Consider the following 22628-nt stretch of genomic DNA (forward strand, 5'->3'; position numbering starts at 1 on the left):
CTACACAATGTTAGTTCTCTCATGAATATACACTCGTCCCTCCACATTCTCTGGGGTTAGGAGCACAGGACCACCATGAAAAACCACAAATAACAAAAATACTATGTTTATATCTGAGACAACACCTCACTAGGAATCTTTAGGTGCTCCAGTGCAACTCTGTGGTCAACATCTACCAGACATTGACCATAGAATTGCGCTGGAGGAACTACAAATGCCTAGTGGAGTGTTCTTTCTAGGAATCTCCTTCAGTGTAACTTTTAGTTCAAGTTGACCATAGAGTTGCATTGAAGGACCTAGATATTCCTAGAGAGAACATATTAATAAAATCCGAGAATAATCAAATCCACAAAAGTCAAAGCCACAGATGTGGAGGGACGAGTGTATTAGTTGCATTTATATCCCACCTTCTCTTCAACAGGTCCAAGTACCCCTCTCTGATGAAATTTGCCAAGAAAACCCCATGATAGGGTTGCCATAACTCAGAAGGAACACAACAACAGCAACATTTCTATAGTGTAGATGCACCCTTAGAGAGGTCTTTTCTGCTCCATTGAACTACACAGCAACGGATCTTCCTAGCAAAACATTCTAGGGATCGTACCAAACTATGAATCTCTGGCTTCTGTAGGATGGAGCCACTGCTATTCAAGTGGTATCAGACTGTTTTAAATGTGTAGAGCAGATGTAGGGTTAGTTGAAAATGAACTCCTGGCACTGAAGTCATGAACATGCATGAGTATCTTTGGTGGAACTCCATGGAAAGGTTCTGTTGAAGAAGATCTCAAGAAGATGCTTGAAGATGAGTAGGAACTTAGTGGTGGCACTACATATTAAGAGAGAAAATGGTATAGTAAATCCTAACAAGAGACATTATCAGATAAGGGAAATTGGAAGTATAATCCAATGGCAATCCAAATGCAATCATTGGGTTTAACGTTATTGCGTGATAGACTACCACACACAATTTCGGGCAATGGGAAGTCAGTCCGAACGCAATCATGGGGTTTCACGTTATTGCGTGAGAGGTGATCACACGCAATTTCGGGCAATGGCAAGCTATTTTCGGGCAATTGGAAATCAATTTGAATTCACACAAATTCGCTGAACTAGCGAATTCACACGAATGCGTTCTGGCCCCACTTTCTTTCATTCGAAATTAAGAGAAATTCCTCCCGCGTGATAAACTCCAAGGAAGAGCTCCTAGGCATATTTGCAGATGAACTTTCAAATTCCAGTGGATCCATCTATGACATCCTTAGCAGCAGCTGGTGTGTCACCACCCATAGAAGGAAAACAGATTTGGGAAAGTTGCCTAGCATAAGGAGAGAGAGAGCAGGAAGGCGGAGAGGGGAATCTCTTCTCAGAAAACATTCAAATCGATGTAGACGTTTATGACTTGTGAAAGTTGTAAAAGCATCACACAGCGTTCTCATAAAAAGCAATAAACCCTATTTACAGCCCTCGCATTATTGGTCCCGGTAACTCAAACCAGAGCTACTTCTTCCCATTTGAACAATATGTATTTCAAGCAGGCCTCTTCTGATCTCATTTGGAAACAGGGAAAGCAGTGACCTTATGAATCTAGATCTGGGCCTGAGGAGGGGGAGAAAGCAGAAAAGAAGCAAGAAAAAGGGACGGCTTTATTTGCATTTCTTTGTGACGCTTGTTTTGCAACCAGTCCTATGCTGTTCCCTGGAAGCTGAACAGGAGAATTTTTCCCCATTCAAACTTATGCAACTGGGCCAAGGAAAGGCTCCTAGAATTCAGTGGGAAACATAAGCATAACTAAGCATAACATTGGCATAACTAAGGAACCAGAGATTGGAAAAGTTACTTGCTTAGATTGAAGTTCTCAGGTTCGTCCCCCAGCCAGGGGATTCTGGGAGTTGTTGGCCAAACAAAAACAACTTTTCCAACTTCTGCTAGGGATGGTTGCGAAGTTTGTGCCGATTTGGGTTTGTGTCCGAATTTAGGGGAGAAAATGAAACAGAGAGATATGCTCAGGCAAAACTCTTGCTTCTGATAGTTCTTTAAATCAGAATTTACTAAACTTTCCCACATGTGCATTTCTGAGAAAGCAAATCTGACAGATTGACACATACTTAAGTGGAGCATATGGCAGCCTTTTTCCTTTCAGGAGCATAATTCTGGTGGATATATTTTGAATCAGTTGCATGAGGGTCTAAACCATATTTTAAAGCAAACTCACCTAGTGCCATAGTTTAGGCTACATCTGCACTGCAGAAACAATGCAATGCGATGCCACTTTAACTGCCAAGGAACCCTGAGATCTCTAGATTAATTTGACACTGGAGTGCATTGACAGAGAAAGCTGAATATCTCACAAAACTACAAATCCCATTGGTGGGGATGTTGAATATCCATAGCAATTTGCCTAATACACTTATGTGTAGACTAGCCCCATCACTGACTATTGAGATGCCGCATCACTCCACCATGTTTTACATGTATAATAATAATAATAATAATAATAATAATAATAATACGCCACAAATTTCTAGGGCTTTCTCATCCAAAACGAAATGGAAGCCCAGACATGTTTTTGCTGCATCTTCTCATCACTCAGGGAAGTGGCTAGCATGTGGTGGTGGTGGTGGTGGTGATGATGATGATGATGATGATGATGATGATGATAAAATTTATTTTTATCCCGCCTCTCCAAGCAGATCGAGGCGGCTACCTTGATCTGCTTGGAGAGGCGGGATGCAAATAAATATCATCATCATCATCATCATCATCATCATCATCATCATCATCATCATCATCATCATCATCATCATCATCATCATCTCATGCTAGCCACTTCCCTTTAAAGCACAACAAAACAGTTATCATCATTATATCCCAACCCTCCGAAACTCACCCATCCCCAATAAAATACAATTAAATATTAAACAATTGTTAAAACAAGGCAGAGGCAGCTCCGGATAGTAGTGGATGCTTGATGGAATTAATACAACAATTACTAGGATGTTAATCCGGGAAGGCCTGCCAGAAGAGATGTAATGGTACAATCCAATGTTTTTCAGAGAACCAAGTCTCCAAAGACTACAGATGTTCAAGAGGAAGGAGAGAGGAGGGCAGAAAGGTCTAGCAAAAAAGGCCCTGATCCAGAGATTATAAGAGCCGGTGAAGGTGGCGGCAGCAGCGGCGGTGGGAAGCCAGAACTTGGAGTAACTTAATTGGGCCATCCATCAGCTTCAGCATCTGTCTGATCCAAGACGTGAGAAAAGTCTGTTGAGGGAGATTTGTTTATAATTCAGCTTTTTCAGCCTGGCCAAATATATGAAAAGAGGCTACCCTGCGGAGATAGCTTGGGTGTCAAGTTACCCTTGGTAAGAAGCCCACCGGCTCTATTGGCTATGATCAAATTGTCTCCCACTGTTGTCGTCGTCCAAATAATCCGTCCGAGCCTTTCAAACCCTGCCAGAGGCATCCACCGACCCACTGTATATGTCAAGGAATTATTGATTGATTGGTTTTTTTTAATGGGGCTTGTAAAAAAGCAAACTCGAGTTCAAAGTAAGTAGCACAGGAGAGGCAGCCATCTGGGAGGGCTCTCTCCATAGATGCGTGTGTCCAAGCTTGGATTCTGCAGAAAGTTCAGCTTCAGGATCGGGGAAGAATGGCGAGCAGGGTGGGATTAAAGCAGATTTTTCGAGCAACATAATGGCTTATTTCAGACATTCCCCACTGTAAAAATAATGCAGTTTGACACCACTTTAAGTGCTCTATCTCCAGCGTATGGAATCCTGGGATTCGTCGTTTCACAAGCTCTCTGCCAAAGAATGCTGGTGCCTCATGAAACTACAGATCCCAGGATTCTGTAGGATGGAGCCATGGCCGTTAAAGTGGTGTCAGACTGCATTATTTCCACAGTGTAGATGCACCCTTGGATGAATTCAGGAGCTCAAGGGATAACCAAGGCAGCTTCTGGGTCCATAGGACATGCTTCACTTGCCACTGATCTAAAAAGGAAAAGAGGTGAAGGTGAACATACACATGATATTTTGTACCTTACCTGCATCACATCAGTAGCACTTTCTCCTGTGAGCGCATAGTTACGCTTTTAGCTATTCCTTTATGAATCTGTCTTAGTTCAGCAACAAAACCGGAGTCCCTATTCCTGCTGCCTCATTGAGCTTGGTACCGGTTGCCAAAACCAGTTCTGTTTGAGAAACAATAACAAACTTGAACACAAAGACCTTAATCCCATTGGAAATCCCAACTTGACTACACCCATTGAACCAGTGGCATTTAGTTAGGTGTTGGCTCACTACTCAACACTTGATCCAATATAGCTACTTGGCTTGGAACGACTGATAGGATTCAAGCCAAAAATGTACTTTGCTTCTTGCTTACCCCTTATATCTATGGCTGTTTCCCTTATGGGAATTATGATCCCAGCTGTACAACCATGTTCAATATGTGGGTATAAAGCTGAGGCTTAAATAGCGCACTCCATACATCCAAGGAAGCAGATCGTAATCCATGAATGCTTATGCTCAATTAAACCTGATAGCTCTAAAAAATTCCCCAAGACTTTCTGTGGTTAGTCACACATGTCAGTATTTCTTATCAACTGTTCTGTGACGATTCTTTGGGATAGCTGCCTTGATAAATGGCATTTAGTTGGTCTGATGTCGATGGAGAACTTAATCCGCTCCAGGGTTCTGTATTATCTTTACAGGAGCTATCCAAGGTTCTAAACTCTATCTTTCAAATGGGTTCGGCACCTGTTTGAACCCCTTCAAAATTCTGAATAAGACCTGACATGAATTCAGTACCTCTCTAACTGAGCTTGGTATCTGTTGTCAAAACATTGCTCCTTCTGTGCCTAGTAATTCTTGAATGCTTTCAAAGTTTGTACAAGGCTTTCTGCATGCCTCCATTTCCATCCCCTATGCCCCACCTAACATGCATAACATATGTCTGGTATCCGTTCCCCTATCCATTCCCCTCAATTGTCCATCTATCAGTTTTCCAATGGCATATTCTTTCCCCCAACTACATGTTCCTCTTGTCCAATCACACATTTCAGAACAGAATAGCATAGAAATGTTATTTTTATCCCGCCTCTCCGACAGGACCGAGGCGGCTTACAATACAGTAAAATACAACAATAAGTAAATATAGTAAAGTACAACAACAGAAAATAACCCATTATTCCTCCCTCTAAGTAACAACATTATAGATTATACAACCAATAATAAAATATCACCTAAATAACTAAAACAGTCAACGACAGAGAGATGGGCCTCCTGGGCTATTCCATATGATGGTCCGTATCAGCGGGTGATCGCTAGTTACTCAGGGAAGGCCTGTCGGAGGAGATCCATCTTGACAGCCTTTTTAAAGCTGTCAAGATTGGCAATGTTTTGGATCTCTTCCGACAGGCCATTCCATAGTTTGGGAGTGGCAGATAAAAGGGTCTTCTGGGTAACCGCAGCCTATGTTTTATAGGCTGCAGTAGATTTTTCCCAGAGGACCTAAGAGCGCAGGGTGGATTGCATGGGAGAAGGTGATCCCGCAAATAGGTTGGTCCCAGGCCATGATCTTCAACTGCATGCTAAAATGCACATACAGTACTTTCACCCACACTCACTGGATATGGCCTGCCTTCAAAACAACAACAATGACAATAATAATAGTGTTGTTGTGTGCCTTCAAGTCATTTTCAATTTATGGTGACCCTAAAGTGAATCTAACTAGAGTTTCCTTAGCAAGATTTGTTTAGAGGAGGTTTGCCATTGTTTTTCCCTGAGGCTGAGAGCATGTGAGTAGCCCAAGGTCTCCCGGTGAGCAGGGATTTGAACCCTGGTCTCCAGCGACCAACCATTATACCACTGATTACAACATTTGAATTTTCACTCTACAAACAAGTTACAGTGGTACCTCGGGATACGAAATACCCAGGTTACGAATTTTTCAGGATACGAAAAAATCCCATAGGGATTTATTGTTTCGGGTTATGAAAGTTTTTTCGGGTTACGAAAAAACTCCGGCGCTATTTTAAATGGAGCCGCGGCGGAGCCGCGGCTTTTTTCCCCATTAGCGCCTATGGGTTTTCGGCTTACGAAGGCTTTTCGGGTTACGAAAGCGGCCGCGGAACGAATTATTTTCGTAACCCGAGGCACCACTGTATCTGAAATGGCAAGGAAATGATGCACAGCTGTTTTCCTCCCATGATGAACCTGATAAGAGAAGATGCTCTCAACTGAGGTCACATATCGAAGCTCCCCTTCCATTGGTGCCCTTGTCCTGATCTGGTTTATCCCTCCTCCTAAACTGGGTCCATTCAGAGCTGTTTTGGGAGTGGACGGGAATTACATTTTCACGACAGCATCCATAAGCCCCATGCTTCATGGATGGGGTTAAAGTTCCCCCAAAGTATATATTTCCCAGCTCTTGATCCCTCATAAAAAACAACTGGGTCATTCCAAAATACTTTGACTGGCTCAGCGAAGGGGTCTCATGGTATTCTTGAGGAACTCAAATTTCCAATTTAAAATCTTCTATCCTCCTGATCAAATCTTCTATCCTCCAGAAAACCCAGTGTGTTGTTATTTCCCATTCCTTATGGTGTTTGTGATTTTCTTTCCTTTTTTATTTAAAAATCGAAGGCCCTGTCTTCACCCCAATACACTAACTCCTTTATGCGCCAGATAGTTTAAAGCGAAGGGGGGATAGAAGGGAGAAGGAAAAGGAAGGAGGGGGAAATAAAAAAAGAAAGAAAGGTTAAACCCGAACCACAGATTAGAATTATTGCTCCGAAGTTGTGGGTGTCTGACAGATGCTTTCATCCTGTATATTTAAATCCTTTAAAACAAAAATACCGCAGCTTCTATACAGCCTTTTTAAAAAATCCTCCATCTGGGAGTTGAAGAGAGAAAGAAAAGTGGGCGATGGAAGCAGAGAGATTTGCATCTCAGTCCACTTTTCCCTTTTAAGGTGTACAAACAGGTCTTGGAGAGCTACCGCTTGGATGTGCAAAATGGTGCTCCATCATTCTCTACCTCCTTGGCCAAATTCTCTTCCCCCCCCTTGTGCCAAAGGACAACAAAAACAACAACAAGGAGGGGAAAGAGAAGGGGGTAGGATTTGGCTTGTAAGGCAGACGGTTGCAAGAATCCAAAGGATAGCAAATTCCATGTCAGAGAGGGAGCTGGGCAGACCTGTTTTGCTTGGCTCCTTGCCCATTCACTTATATGAACTCCGAGGCCGAGCCATTTCTTTTTGCGCTCGGCAGGGCCAACCCCCAGAGAGCCTGTTTCAGAAGGAAATCTGTCTCAGCTTCAATGAAAACTGTCACACTTCCTCTCCTCCTCCTCATTTGCCTCGTAATTTACCTTGGGAATATGTGGCCCATGTGAAAAAATGCAGCCACCCACACAAGGGAGAAACCCACCCACCCAGACGGCAGGAAAACATGGGTTAGGCATCCCATGTGAGAGCACCCTCTGGGTTTAAAAATTAACTTGCTATGGGTGTTTTTACCAGGAGATGTCAAGAAGGCAACATTAAATTGGGCGCAAAATAATGTAACATGCTGTTCTTTCTATGGCTGCGTTTCCTCCAATTGCTGGGACTCACGCATAATAAATAATACTTGGTTCACCTACAAAGAAATCACAGACTCTCGATATAAAGCATAAATGGAGAAAGTGCAGCCCATGAGCCGTGTGTGGCCCAAGGGCCATTTGGTGGCCCCCAGACCCCTTGGGAATGTCGAGGGGGTATTTGGGGGCAATTTGTGGCCCTCCAAAGTTCCCTGTGAGCCAATGCAACCCCTCTGATCCTGGAAATATAGCATGCTGTGGAAATAGTGAAGCCAACACAGAGTCAGCACGGTGTAGTAGAATCAGAGTGGACTGGGACATGGGAGGTATTGGTGCAAGTCCTTACTGAGCCATGAAAGGCTGCATTTACACTGCAGAACGAATGCAGTTTGACACTGATTCAACTGCCATGGCTCCATGGAATTCTGTGATTGGCAATTTTGTGAGATATTCAGCCTTCTCTGTCAGAGAGCTCTGGTGCCACAACAAACTACAAACCCAAGGATTCCATAGGATGGAGCCATGACAGTTAAAGGGGTATCAAACTGCATTCATTCTGCAGTGTAGCAGCAGCTGTAGCTATATCGCCATAGTGTTGTCTCTCAAAGTTATCTAATTTTCGGCAGCACAGCCTTCTGCCCCAGATGGCCATTTCCATGTTGCAGGAGAGGGGAGGGATGAGTAGCGAAGCATCCAGCTCTCTTTCTGTCACTGAGCGCATTGTAACAGCCGTCTGTCCTGGTCTGCTGCAGCATGCCCAGGGGAAGACAGCATGATATATCTTGCATTCTCTTGCCTTCCAGCAACATGGGAATGGCCATGTTGTTGGAGTGTCTGTGCTACTGAAAATTCAGGATTTTTAGAGTGGTGGTGGCACTTTTGTGCAATGTATATCCAATGACCATGAAAGTGCATTCCAATGTTAAGGTAGATTTACGAGATCAATTATTGATATGTCAGCCATAAATTTCTACCACTTATTAATGATAGATATTTTAGGGACCTCTGAAACTTAGCTGGGCCTCACTAGTCATATCCAGATCCAATGGTTTTGCTCGCTGGGGCATTTCTGGTGTGGTAGTCTCCAAAGGCAATGTTCCCTAGCTCTGATGCTGGCCAAAGTTGGCCTGAATAGGCACGATGAACATTTTGGATGGGCAAATTGGCCAACAAAAACCACTAGTGCCAATGTTTTTGGTATGTGGCTTCTTTTAAATACACATTTCTGCTGCTTTTTTTTCAAGACCACCAAGCAATGGATATTTTTAGGTGGATCTGAACATTTGATCGTTCTTATTGGTTGCTCCTCGTTTCGATCCGAGCCAAACCAATAAGAATATCAAATGTTGCTCCGGTGGGTGGCCCTAATGATTTTACCATTATAGTCGTAATAACCAAAAGGAAAGAAAAAAAAACCCACTCCTTGAGGATTGTCCCAGTTAATTGGGAAGAGTGAAATTTGTTGCATATGAGCAAATACACCAAACCACTGACTTGTTAGTGGCTTAGGGAACAATATTGCAAAGGTAGACATTGTGCCATTGGCGGAGTGGTGGTCCTGGAATTTGCCCAGCTTCGTGGGAGACCAAAATCCTATGCTGCCTCCTCTGCTTCAGCTTCACTTTCCTTTCCACACAAAGATCAAGAATGCTGTGGACACCATCTTATGTAGGAGTCAACCCTCAGACCTTGGACAGAAATATAAGTCTAACAGCAAAGGAAGCTGACTTATATTGAGTCAGAACCTTAGTCCATCTAGGACAATATTTTCAATGCTAAGCAGTGGTTTCAGGGTTTCAGGGATTACTTTTTCTTTTTAAATCCACTGCTATCTGGAAGATCCCTCATGATCTCTAGATCCAAAAATTAAACCAATCCTGACCCCGCTTATGGACAGGCCAAAATAAAGCTGCCTCAGGTCACTTTGGAGGTATACTGTTTAAATGATACATGCGTCCTAAGAGGCCGGAAGCCGCACCAAAGCCATGCTCCAGTCCTAAGCATGAGCATGTGCCCTTCCCAATGTTGTTGTGCAGCTCTTTTTTATGGTGGCCATTTACACATCAGGGGAAAAAGGAGAAAGGTATCACCCAAAGAAAGAGAGAGAGACCACATATTGACAGGTCTATCCACAACATTTTCCTAAGAGCATTTATAAATGCATGCTGGCATCCGGTTAGTGAGTTTTGATGGTTGCTATGGTTGAAATTCTGTACCAACCTCACAACAACCTAAATCTTCCCATCAACTCCACCTTTCCTCTGCTGCAGCTGGAAATTTTCAATAAGGGATTTAAATAAGGATCCCACTTGTTCCTTATGTTCCATAGGTTACTGAATATCCTCGACATCATGTATAAGTCGAGGGTAGGATTTTGGACCAAAAATATTGATTTTGGTATGACACACGGATAAGTCGAGGATAAAACTTAGAGGAACATAACAAAGAATATAAAGGTTGAAGCTAAAGGAAACGATGTCAAAGAGCTTACAAAATTCTGGCAGGATAACTGTTTGTGCTTTTCCAATCCAGGCACTCAAGAGGTCAGAAGTGGGGCCATCGTGGGCAGAGTAGAAAGGGTTGATGCTTCTTTTAGGTGCTCTTGGGTTGGAGTAAGCTTTTGCCTTTTGCCACTCTACTCAAAGAAAGAGAGTGGTTACTTTTTTTGTCCCATGGATAGGTTGACCCACTTTTGGGGTCATCTAAAATTTCTAGACTTATACATGAGTATGTACAGTACTCAAAACAGGGGCCTCTGGACTAGCGCCAGTCCATGAGCCATTGGCTGTGGGTTATTGGAATGTTTCCAGGAAAGAAAGAAAGAAAGAAAGAATTGTAGCCAACGGGCAGAAATATGGTGCTAATCCCTGGCATTTTGGGGGGAGAAATTGTCTTTCTCCCATTTTACATTATCTGAGGACTTAAATTACATGTATATGCCACAATGCACTATTCAGAGCTTGGAAAAATCCCTTTTCTTGGAATACAGTTAAACCACCCATACTGGCTCCAGTATTCCCCAAGCACCTTTGCCATGTTCCAGATATCAAACATCTCCGTTCCCAATCCCTCCTGTCTTTTTCACCTCTGGGAGAACATTTCCATGCCCTGAACCTAACCTTTCTGTACAGTCAGGTAACCAATTTGGATTTCAGGGACAATTTAAGTCCCCAACTTTTTTAGGGGGCGGAGGGGGCATAAACGCAGCTATCAGTGTCCCACGGCAAAGAACAAATTGATGGATGGCAGATAATCAAAGAGAGGGAGAGCCTTTGACTCAGGCAATATTTACATTATATCTGTCGCTTAAGACATTTTACTGCCAATCAGTTTCCTTAAGTAGGCCTGCTAGAACAATAGGGGCCTTTTCTGTCAAATCCTCCCCCCCATTGACTCAAGCCGATGCCGACAAAGTTCACCCTTTATGTAATCCGCAAAGCATGTGCGCTGGTTGCCTCAGCCAAGTTTTGAGATATATATCCCCTTGGGTTGGGGAGCTGGGTTGGAGGGGGGGGGTCTCTCCTCACAGCCAAAGCATTGAAGGTGGTCCTTTGCAGCATGCAACCAAGTCGAGAGCATACAATTGGCTTTGTCCACAGATGAGGTGTCAAAGCGATAGAAATTCATGTGGGACCCCTCCCTGCCGCAGCTGCTGGAGACGCAAGGGGCCTTTGATGGTGTGGCAGTGACCACTGTTTTCGGATCATTTCTTGCTGGGAAGACGGACTGTAAAAACAACTCCCTCCTTCCTCCTATTTTCCCCCTCCTTGCCTTTCCCTCTTGGTGTGTGTCATCTCCTTTTGCTTCAGTTTTACAAGATGACTCAGAAAAAGCTGAGGGCATGATCCTCTAGACAAGTCCAGGTGGAAAAGAAAAAGGCTTACCCATGATTCATCCCCATTGTGTGAGTGTGTGTATGCGCATGTGCCTTCAAGTCACCTGTTGACTTAGGATGACCACATGAATTTCAGAAGGTTTTCTTAGGCAAGGAATACTTAGAGGTGGCTTTGTCAATTTCTTCCTCTGAAACAGACTCTACAGTACCTGGTATTACTAAGGAAGGTCAAGGGAGAAAGACAGCCATGAAAAGACAAGATAAGTCCCTAAGGAGCAAAGATACTCAACTGAGCAGGAAAATTAGAAATGTACAAGAAACGTATTACCTATTACCGTGTACGAAATGCAAGATCTGGATAATGTGTATGTAAGAGAGATCTTGTAGCACCTCTGAGACTAACTGAAATAAAGAAGTAGGCAGCCTGAGCTTTCCTAGGCTTAAGTCTACTTCCTCAGATGCATATAGTCTCGAGAGCTGGATAGTCAAGAGAGCAGAAAAGAAGAAAACCAATTCATTCAAGATGCGGTGCTGGAGAAGAGTGCTGAGGATACTGTAGACAAAAAGACAAACAGATGGGTCCTAGAACTGATCAAGCCTGAAATCTCCCTGGAAGCCAAGATGATAAAGTTGAGGCTGTCATACTTTGGTCACATCATGAATAATTGGAAAAAAATCAATTATGCTGGGAAAAGTGGAGGGAAGCAGAAAGAGAGGAAGGCTGCATGCTAGATGGATGGAGTCTGTTAAGGAAGCCATGGGTATGAATTTACAGGAACTAAGCAGAGCAGTGGAGGACAGAGAGTCTTGGAGATGTCTCATCCACAGAATCACCATGAGTTGAGATCAACTGAAGGGCAGTTAACAATAACAACAACAAACCTAGTATTCACTGGTGGTCTAGGAATCAAACCCTGATCTCCAGAGTCCTGGTCCAATGCTCAAACCCCTACACCACATTGGATCTCAAGCCACACATACATGAACAGTGGTACTCATGAGCACCAAACATGGCTGCCCTCTTAGGTTCTTTTGGAGACTCTCTTGTTGAAAGCGTATTGGAAGTTTTTGCTCTTATAGAGAACTATAGGATTATTATTATTGTAAGTGATATATAAATCAGCACAATAATGATGACCACATACTATTGAAAATCAAGGCAAATGTGGGAATTGTTATAACAGCAAAACATCTGAGACCTTTTGGGGAAAGTGAAAAATAATTGCATCAAAGCGACCTTTCTCAATGATGGCTCATCAGACCATGATGTCAAACCTTCTTGTTTGCACAGTGTCCAACGTCTGGCCCTGGTCCTAGGAAAAATAATAAGGTTATGTTAAGATGTTTTTCATTTTTGACAAGACAGTGCTCTGAGAGAAGGGGAAAACCTTGGTCTTACAGCTACTTTGTCCCACAACTTTCATTAGCCCTATACAGCATGGCCACTATTCAGGGATTATGGGAGCTGTAATTCCAAACTTTAAAAAAAAACCCACCTGTATTAAAGGTAGAACTTGAGGAAAGTTACTTTTGGGGATTACAAACCCCAGAAAGTCCAAAGCAGCATGGCCATTGGTAGTTGTAGTCCAAAAAATGTAACTTTTGCCAAATGCTAGTTATAGGTTCTCTGATCTAGAGGAATGGTATCTCATACATAGTGCATCCAGGTAGCTGTGAGCCTATGGAGCATCTAACCCAGCCTCCTTCAATGTGGTGCCCTCTTAATATTTTGGATTGAGATGCATTGCCAAATGTTGGTCATAGATTTTCTGAGGATCTCTATCTCATATATAGCATATCCAGGTAGCTCTGAGACTAGGTCCAATGCATCTGTAGAACATCAGTTTGGGGAAGGCTTATTTAGTCCATGATATAGAAAGGTCGCTGAATGAGAGACAGGGCAGTCTAGTGGTTAGAGTGCAAGAGTAGGGTTGAGAAGATCCAGATTCAAATCACCTTTCACTCACTGAGTGGCCAAGGGCCGATTAGTATTTTTCAACCTAACCTCCCTCACAGGACTGTTGTGGGAATAATCTGGGAGTGTCTTGTAGGGGAAGACAACTGTGCTTGCTGCACTGAGGTCTTCAGACAAAAAAGAGAGCAATGCAACAGACAAATAAGATAGTGCAGCTACAGCAATTGGAAGAGAGCGACGCAGTTCACTGCAAAGGTCACAGGAATCTTTCAAAAGAGAGACTATGAGGACCACAGGGAAAATGAGAGAGAAAGATTCCTGGGATTTTGCCAAAGTAACTAACAGACTTCCAAGACATGTCTGTCAGTGCGTTTGCTCTGGAATTTCCTCTGCCTATACTGAAGGGTTTCAATTTTTACACACACACACAGAGACATACTTCATCCTAGAGACCAAGGATTATATTATTAAGGAAGGGGCACTGGCCAGCCTTTCAGCCTGGACTCTCTTAACCTATTTTCCTTCTGTCATTCTCAGAGGCTGATTCAAGGATCATGCTCTTGACGCCCTTGTAAGGGAAGTGATAAAAGATGGACTGCCAGATGCTAAAGCTGGCTAGATATGCGCAGGCATGTTTTCTGGAAACAGGCATTTCAGGACCCTAGAATGTATAAGCTGCGAAGGAACCGAGGCTGCATGAGGTGGAAGCTTCCCACACTCCTAGCCTGGGAAAAGTCAAATGCCACATCTCTCTCTGCCTTAGCTGTCAGAAGGGCCGGCCCTTCCATGAGGCAGAGGGAGGCTGTTGCCATAGGTGTTGAAAGAGAGAGGTGTCAAAAGAGGGACCTTTGCAAAACACAGCTTGCTTTGTCCTCCATAAACTAACCTGCTGCCTTAAGGTGCGACAAAGGATGTGCTGATGAAAGATTCAAATGCCAATCCAGTTGGCATTTCTACAAGGGATGGGAGCGGCATCCATTTTGTCCTTCACTTCAGGCAACAGGCAGAAATATTTCTAATATCAAAGATGTGGGGCCAGCCCAAACTGGTGTGTTTGGGGTGAAATTTCCTAGTCATCTGGCTACTCTAATAGTTCCCAAACTCTGGTCCTCTAGGCCCTGATTCCCACTACCTTTTAAACCAGATCGCAAATTGGTTTGAACTGGTACAAATGACCCTGGTTCCCACTTGAATCAATTCACTGAAGCAATTCGGAGAGGGGAGCCATGCACTAGACCCATTTAACCCGCATCTTTTTGACACTGATTTTTTCCGTGTCTTTTTGGATAAATTAATTCTGCGGAAGTGCGAACCAGATGGAGATTGGAATCGATTTAAATTTGACCTTTGACTGGTTGAAGCGGACCCATTTTGAATCGATTCATTTGTCAATGCGAACCACTAGTGGGTTATTTTATTTTATTTTGCAGCAAGAAAATGTAATCAGGGCAAATGTAGTGTGAACCACGTCCCAATGTTGAATCGATCCATCGATTTGGATCGCACACCAGTTTATTTGTAAATGGGAATGAGGCCTGGATGTTTTTGGACTTCAGCTCCCACAATTCCTATTGACCAAGCTGGCTGGAAGTTGAAGTCCAAAATATCTGGAGGATGAAGGTTTGGGAACCACTGTGCTACTCTGCTTGCCGGCCTGTTCCTGGTTTGGCCACTATACAGATGGATCATCCTTCCACACATTTCTACCTCCAAGAGAGACTGTTTGGGACATGGGGGACCTTGGATAACCCTGTTAAAATAGATTTTAAAGATCTATTGGAAAATAGGTTGCGACTTGCTTTTCTGGGCTCTTTTGAATCTACAACAAAGGAAGGAAGGAAGGAAGGAAAGTTCCAGTGTAGAGAGATACCAATAAAATCAAAATTTATTTGCACGAAGCCAATATTCATTGCAGTTTCTACAATTATAGAATATACCAAGATTCAGATAAGAAGATAAGAACATGGACTCTGAAACAATCATATCTAAAAATATATGTTCCTGGTCCCAATGCACACCATATCGTAGAATAGAATAGAACAGAACAGAACAGAACAGAATCAGACTTGGAAGAAACCTTAAAGGCCATCCAGTCTAACCTCTTGCCATCCAGGAAGACACAATCCAAGCACTCCTGACAGATGGCTTAAATGCATAATGGGAGCTCCTGTTATATAATAGTACGTCTTTCTACAAGTATAGAACATCTTGTGTGCATCTTATGTGGTGCCTCTTTGTGAATCATTGCAGATCACCAGAACGGTTGTGCGTCATGTCCTTCTAGTCATTCTGTTATCATAAATTTGCACATTGTAGCCTCTGATGCTGGATCTTAGCAGCTGTTTTCCATGCACAGTCTTTGTGCAGAATAAGTCCCAAACTGCAAAGACTTTCAAAGACTTTTTCTCGGCGGGAAGGAAATTGCTAAAATTACTTCTAGAACTAAATGAGCAAAGGACTGCATTCCTATCAGGGAGGTCCGGGTGATGTAATTCAGGAGCCCTTGCATGAATTAAACAAGAGATTACCTTTTAAACATCCCTTGCAGTTGCTTTTAGCGACTTTTAATTCCACCTCCAGTTGACCCACATCCAGAGACAAGAAAGGCAAGTGCGTAATACAGCTGGCTAGAAGGTAAAAGTTCAGAAGTACACACACTCACTTGCACACACAATGAAGATATCAGACCTCCGCTTTGTTGAAATTTAAAGGAATATGGTTTGGGATCATGTCTTTGGAATGCAGCTCTGACTTAATAGCTGTGGAGCGGGAGAGATGACAAAATGGAAGGTTTGCGAGAGGGCATCGCACGGCAGGCCATCTGAAAAACAAGACAAGGAGATGTCGGAAAAAACCCAGAGAGAACAGGAGGAAATTCTATCTTGGCGGCTTTCGCTAAGGGAGGAGGTAAGCTCATGTAACATGCCAATATAGGTTGTGTTCCAGCTCCCACTGGTTTCAAGGGGGGATTTATGGGTTTCAGCTGGAGTCTTGGCCATTATTGTCCAGCTCTTCACAGAGCTCACACACAATGATCTGTCACTGTTAGGTTAAGGCCAGGACCCACCCAGATGAGTCAAAGATTGCAGCAGGTTAAGGTTTCTTGCAGGGATGTGCAAGGAGAGAAGGGGGGAGAGGGAGAAGCCCACAGTCATTGCCTTCACCCCAAAGCTTACAGAAGAAAATTGAAGGTATTCTGATGGATAAGTAAGAAGCTGTACAGACTGCCCCAGATTTCTGGCTGGATTGGAGCCACAACAACCTCACACTGCAGCTCTGATCCGGCCTTTGGAGGGCACCATAGCCATGGCAGTGCGTCTCTATGGTGCCCCTTTGGTGGTGCATTAGCTGGACACAGTGCCAAAGGCGTGTCATTATGCTGCATGGCATCTGGAGAGGCATGCGGCATCAGGGTGCTCCATCAGGGGCAGAGTCAGGCATACATTGTCAGGATGCTGTGCCCGGGTGCTTTTTGCCAGTCTGTATAGGGCCTAAGACACAGAAGATAATATCCAGCATATTACAAATATACATCAGAAGTCATAAGCCGTAAGTAAGAAATGACTTGAAGGAGCCCAACAACAGCAGCAATTCATAAATGTAAATCAAAGGTGGCCACAGCATGTCCCATGAGCCACATCTGGCCCAGAGAGAGTTTCCACTGTGTTTGTGGGACTTCTACTGACCTCCCTAAGGGTGCTAGCCCATTATTTGCCCAGAGAAAAAAGCTGTGTGTTGGCACAGTGTTTTTTGCAACTTGCCATAAGTCAGAAAGGACTTGAAGGCACACAGCAGCAGCAACAACAACAACTTTAGCCAAGGTCCTATTCACTGATTGCATCACATTGAATTAAGCAAGGCTATTTATGTAGCAGTACTGGAATGCCACTCTGTACATGGGTTGCAGGTGGGAATTATTGCACGTAATTTGCTGCCACCTCCATTGGCTGAGTACAGTTCGGCTCCATACTGAGTCCCAGGTATGCTTTGGTGACTGATTTTCCAAGTCAGAAAGCTCTTGGCTTAGAAAAGTGGCCTCAGCACACCTGGGACCCAGGATGCAGCCAGGCTGTACTAGGTTAGCAGAATCAATGCTGAATTAAGTGTGACAATTCCCTCCTGCATCCTGCGTTTCGGCTGCATCCTGTTAGGGTGCAGTCGGGTTAAATGTGTGTGTGATAAGCTCCTTTGAGTAACAATGCACTAGAGTGTATCATGGAGATGAAGAGTGGACTAGATAAACCAGTGGCCTGACTCAGCACCATAAAGGCAACTTCATATATCCATTATGGTTGCAGCTTTGGAAACAAACTATATACAAACAAATGTTGGCTCCCACCAGTTAAATACTGGCCTGCTGGTTGCTAGCCTTTCCAACCCAATCTCTTTGAGAGCCTGAAGTTCCCGGGAAAATTGTCAAACTGTGGCACAAATAGAGATATATGAATAGTCACAGGGGACAAGTGTTTAGATGTGGTCAGTGCTGAAGACGCTCATTCTTCTCCTTTTAGAAGGCTACAGGGCGGTGTTCCCAGTCTTGACCATTCCTTTTCCGTATACTGTTTCATGAGGTCCCTCCACACCCCCGTCTTTGCGGCTGCCCCATCTTGAAAGCAGCATCCCAATTAAAAAGGGCGTGAAGAAAGTAACCAGTCCCCCAAACTCTGTTTACCATGGCTGGAGTCATGAGGCACAGGGGAACAATATCTCTTGGAATTAATAATGTGTCTCGAGAGACGGAACAGAATCATGAACAGAGAGTTTGGTTGCCCAACCTTATCCACAAAAGAATATTAATCACAAGTTTGGCACAGATGAATGCTTGGGTCCTGACTGGGGCTGACTGAGAAGGGGATGCTTTCCACAGTTACGTTGGGCAATGTCTCAATGTTTTCATGAGGTTTTCATCCCAGCAACTGCATCTGGAAAAGAGGTTCTGGACAACTTGGCTAGTGGATCTCTTAATGTAAGGATGGTAGTCCTATATAATGGCAGCAAGTCCTGAGAGCACCTATACTCCAAGAGAACAGAAATTGGAACAGCCAAGCCTTCCAGGGCCATACTCAAACTGGATGTGGTCAGATACATGGCCGAGGCAGTCTGAGAGTAACTGAAGTCCATGGCCAGTCAGGGGATAACTAAAAGGAATACCGTATATACTCAACTGTAAGTCGACCTCATATATAAGTTGAGGGCAAGTTTTGGGGCCAAAATTATGGATTTCAGTATGACCCATGGATAAGTCGAGGGTAAAACTTAGGAGTATGTAATGAAGGATGTAAATGATGAAGTAAAGGAAAGCAATGTCAAAGAACTTACAAGATTCCAGCAGACATAACTATTTGTGGACATACTAAAGGCTGGATGGATACAGTACTTACACTGACCCATGGATAAGTTGACCCAGTTTTTTGGGGTCAATTTTTTAATTTCTAGACTTATACATGAGTATATACAGTAATTCAAGGAGCAAGTTGGAGTCTAGGAAATGACAGAGCAAGGAACATCCAACAATGCCACATAGTGATGTTGGAACAGTTGTTTGCCACAAAGAAATGGCCTTGGTTAATCCCAGGATTCTGGCACTTAAAGTGGCGCCAACCTGCATTATTTCTGCAGTGCAGATGCATCCTAGGACCCTAGTATTTTAACTCCAGGGGTTAAAAGTGCTGCTCAGCCATGAAAACTCACTGGGTGACTTTGAGCAAATCACATTCTCTCTGCCTCAGAGGAAGGCAATGACAATCCTCCTTGAACAAATCATGCCAAAACTCCATGCAAAGTAAGTCCAAAATGACTTGAAGGTACACAGCAGCAATAGCTAATGATAGTGATGATGAAAATGATGGTAATGATGATGTCCATGGTGATGATAAAGATTGATTTATACCTTTCCTTTCTTTCTAGAGCTCATTCATTATATTTTCTATCCTGATTAGGTCCTGATAATACTAATACTAATGCCCACATAGCTTGGATTCGACAAAATAACAACCCATCTGGAAGATAGAACAATTTTGGTGCAAAAAAATCCCCGAAGTCCTGTGAGTGAACTAGTGAAAGCTTGTGGACCCGTTTTGTCACCGCCGTCATTTTTGGGAAGAGTGCTGAGTTATTATTTGGGCCGTCAATTGATTGATGGTGCTTCTGTTTTTGCGTTGTTCTGCGGAGGCAAAACCTGTTTACTGTAGCGTCATGCGGGTTAGGAACATTTTCTTGGAATGATGACTTTTTGGAGTGCTAGGCGTAACTGGCTTCATTTTATTTGTGTGTGTGAGTGTGTCAACATCTATAATTAAAAGAGAGGATGGCAAATGTTAATTATAAACCCTATTTCGGTCCCTTTTCTTGAAAGCTTCCTCTGTGATGTCCAATGTCCCAACAGGGGTCTTTCCAAAAGTTTGCTCTCTGTTTTTTCATCATGGCAACATCAGGAATTTGTGGTTGACCACTTGAGGGAAGTGGTCAGCTGTATCCGGCTCTCTCCTGAATCCTGGTGCCTCTATTCCATTGGCCCCAACCACTTGAAAAAGTAGATGTGTAGCACCCAAACCAGGACAAAATATAATGCAGACGTCACTCACTCCGTACTTGCTTTCAAAATGGCAGTTCAAGATGAATGATGGGGGAAAAACAGCTAGACATAATTTGATATATCCTAGGTGGTTCCACCCACATTAGAACTTCACCATTTCAAGACTGAGCTTTTCAGAGCCTTCCATACAACAAGGGTGACTAAACTCCAGCCCTGGTGCATCATGCATCCGATGTATAAGAAAGAGGGTGAATTGGTTTTCCTGGAACCCTTTCACGCTACACAATTATAGTATTATAGGTGCATCGACACTATAGAAATAATGCAGCTTGATGCCACTTTAACTACCATGCCTTCATCCTACAGAAACCTGGGATCTGTAGCATTGTGAAGCACCAGCACTCTTTGACAGGGAAGGCTAAAGACCTTGTGAAACTGCAAACCCCAAGATTGTATAGGATGCAGCCTATTCACCGAAAGTTTTTATTTCTTGCAAAAGTTCTTCAATATTACGAAGTGGATTTTCTAACATCATGGCTAAGTCGTCAGCAAACACTTTTAGTTCAAATTCATATCCTTTTATTCTGGTTCCTTTGATTTTCCTGTTTTCTTTTACACTGTTAATTAGTACTTCTAAGGTAATGATAAATAATAAGGGAGAAATAGGACATCCCTGTCTCGTCCCTTTGTTTTGTTTGATTTCCCCCAAACTGCATTATTTCTACAGTGTAGATGCACTCTGAGTGATGCATCAAGCAGACTGGGTGGCTTCTGAGTAACATAGGATTTTCAAGTTTAAAAAAACAACAGAGAAAAAGACTGTGGGACATCTTGTAGTATTAAAGAGAGTAGGGTTGTAGATCCCAAGGACAAAATGAAGGGTGTTGACCCCCTCCATAAGAATTACATTTTCCTCCAGTCCTCAAATACCTAGCATTGTAGCGAGTGAGACACAGAAAATGGTTCACGCCCAGAATTCTTCTATTTGTGATGTTCACATTCCCTTGGTCCCTTTGCTTGCCTCTTTCCTTAGGATGCCTAAACTGTATCTCTAAACAATCAACTGAAGTTTTAAGTTAATGGAATGATGGAAATTTGGGGACTGAAGGAGAATTTGGAGAGGGAAGAAATCTTATTGTCCCACTTTCCCTGCAAGGAAAAATGTAATGGCCAATGCAGACCGAGCAACAAAATGGCAACCCACCATGTTTCCTTTAAACCACTTCCCACTTTTAGGGCTCACAATGAGCAACAGAAGGAATTACAGTTTTAAAAGTATGAATTCTAATCTCTGGTTTCTTTCCTTACTTTCCAGCTAATCTCTTGGCATTTCCAATGCTGTTTTCACCATAGTTCAGTGGTAGGCCATATACTAGAATTAGTCCCAGGTTCAGGCCTTGGGATCTCTTGATACTTATTTATTTATTTGCAATATTTATATCTTGCCCTTTATCTCGGGGTGGTGAGCACTTGAAATGATGTAATATAATTCAAAACAAGTCTGGGTTAAAAATATAAAATAATTTAAACAGGATAAAAACATATCAAATAAGGCTGGAATCTTGTTGGGGCATTGTACAGTATGTTCATAAATGGACTTAGTTCAGCAACAATTAGAATTGCACATTTGTGTAATGTCCATGTCCAGTAGATGGTGGCTGCTATGTTACTACATAGCAGAGCTGGCAAAGTGCCTGATGCACATTGGTGTCCAATGCACAATGGGACTTTTTCACATAGGTCCCAATGTGGATTGGGCATCGATGCACCCTGAACACTTTTGCCAATGTCTTGTCATGCATCTTCACAATTCAATAACTTAGTTCCTCAGCACCTCTGCTACATAGCTAGGTATATGCAAAATTACATAACGTAACAGGTCATATAGGATTCTGGTATACATCAACAAATTAAGACAGCCTAAAAGTCTGCAACAATTTAAAACTGCGCACATGTACATTTAAAATAAATTAGGCCCCAAAGGCTTTAATAAAAAGCCATGTTATGGCTTGGTGATGGAAAGAAACCAGTGTTGGCACCAATCGGACCTCCAAGCGAGGAGAAAAGCTGAGAAGAACATTTGCCACAGAACCACTGCTATTCAAAACAGATAATACTGAATTAGATGGAGCAGCGACTTTTCTCAATATTAAACAGGTTCATATGCCCATGAGTAAAACTATTCCCCAATCCTGTTTCTGGAGCTAGAAGAATAGGGATTAAATATCTTCTGACTCAGAGATGCAGAATTTACCATGTCCCTAAATGGAGTACCCATGATCTCCTATCAGTAGATCTCACCGCCAGGAATACCAGTACCAAGGGGATTGCCAAGATGCCAACTTGGGTTTTGACATGTTGTTATGGCTTTTTATAGGGAGTTGTTTTGGATAAACCTATCAGCCAAGAAGGCCAAAGATGCACCTATCACACCAGGTTATGGGAAACCATGGGTGGACTTATTTTGACACCTAAGAAGACATCATAGGTCAAGGGTCCTCCTCTGCAACCATGAATGGTTAACCACAAGAAGTAGCAGGTCACATATTGAGGTTCTGAAGTGTGTGTGTGTGTGTGTCATGTCCCTTCATTTCTGACTTATGGTAACCCTAAGGTGAATATATCATGGGGTTTTCTTGGCAAGATTTGTTCAGAGGAGACTTGCCATTGCCTTCCCCTGAGGCTGAGAGGGTGCGACTTGCCCAAGGTCACTAGCTGAACTGGGAATCGAACCCTGGTCTCCAGAATCCCGTTCTAACA

This window comes from Sceloporus undulatus, chromosome 8, assembly GCF_019175285.1.
Source record: "Sceloporus undulatus isolate JIND9_A2432 ecotype Alabama chromosome 8, SceUnd_v1.1, whole genome shotgun sequence".
In the NCBI taxonomy this organism is placed as follows: Eukaryota; Metazoa; Chordata; class Lepidosauria; order Squamata; family Phrynosomatidae; genus Sceloporus; species Sceloporus undulatus.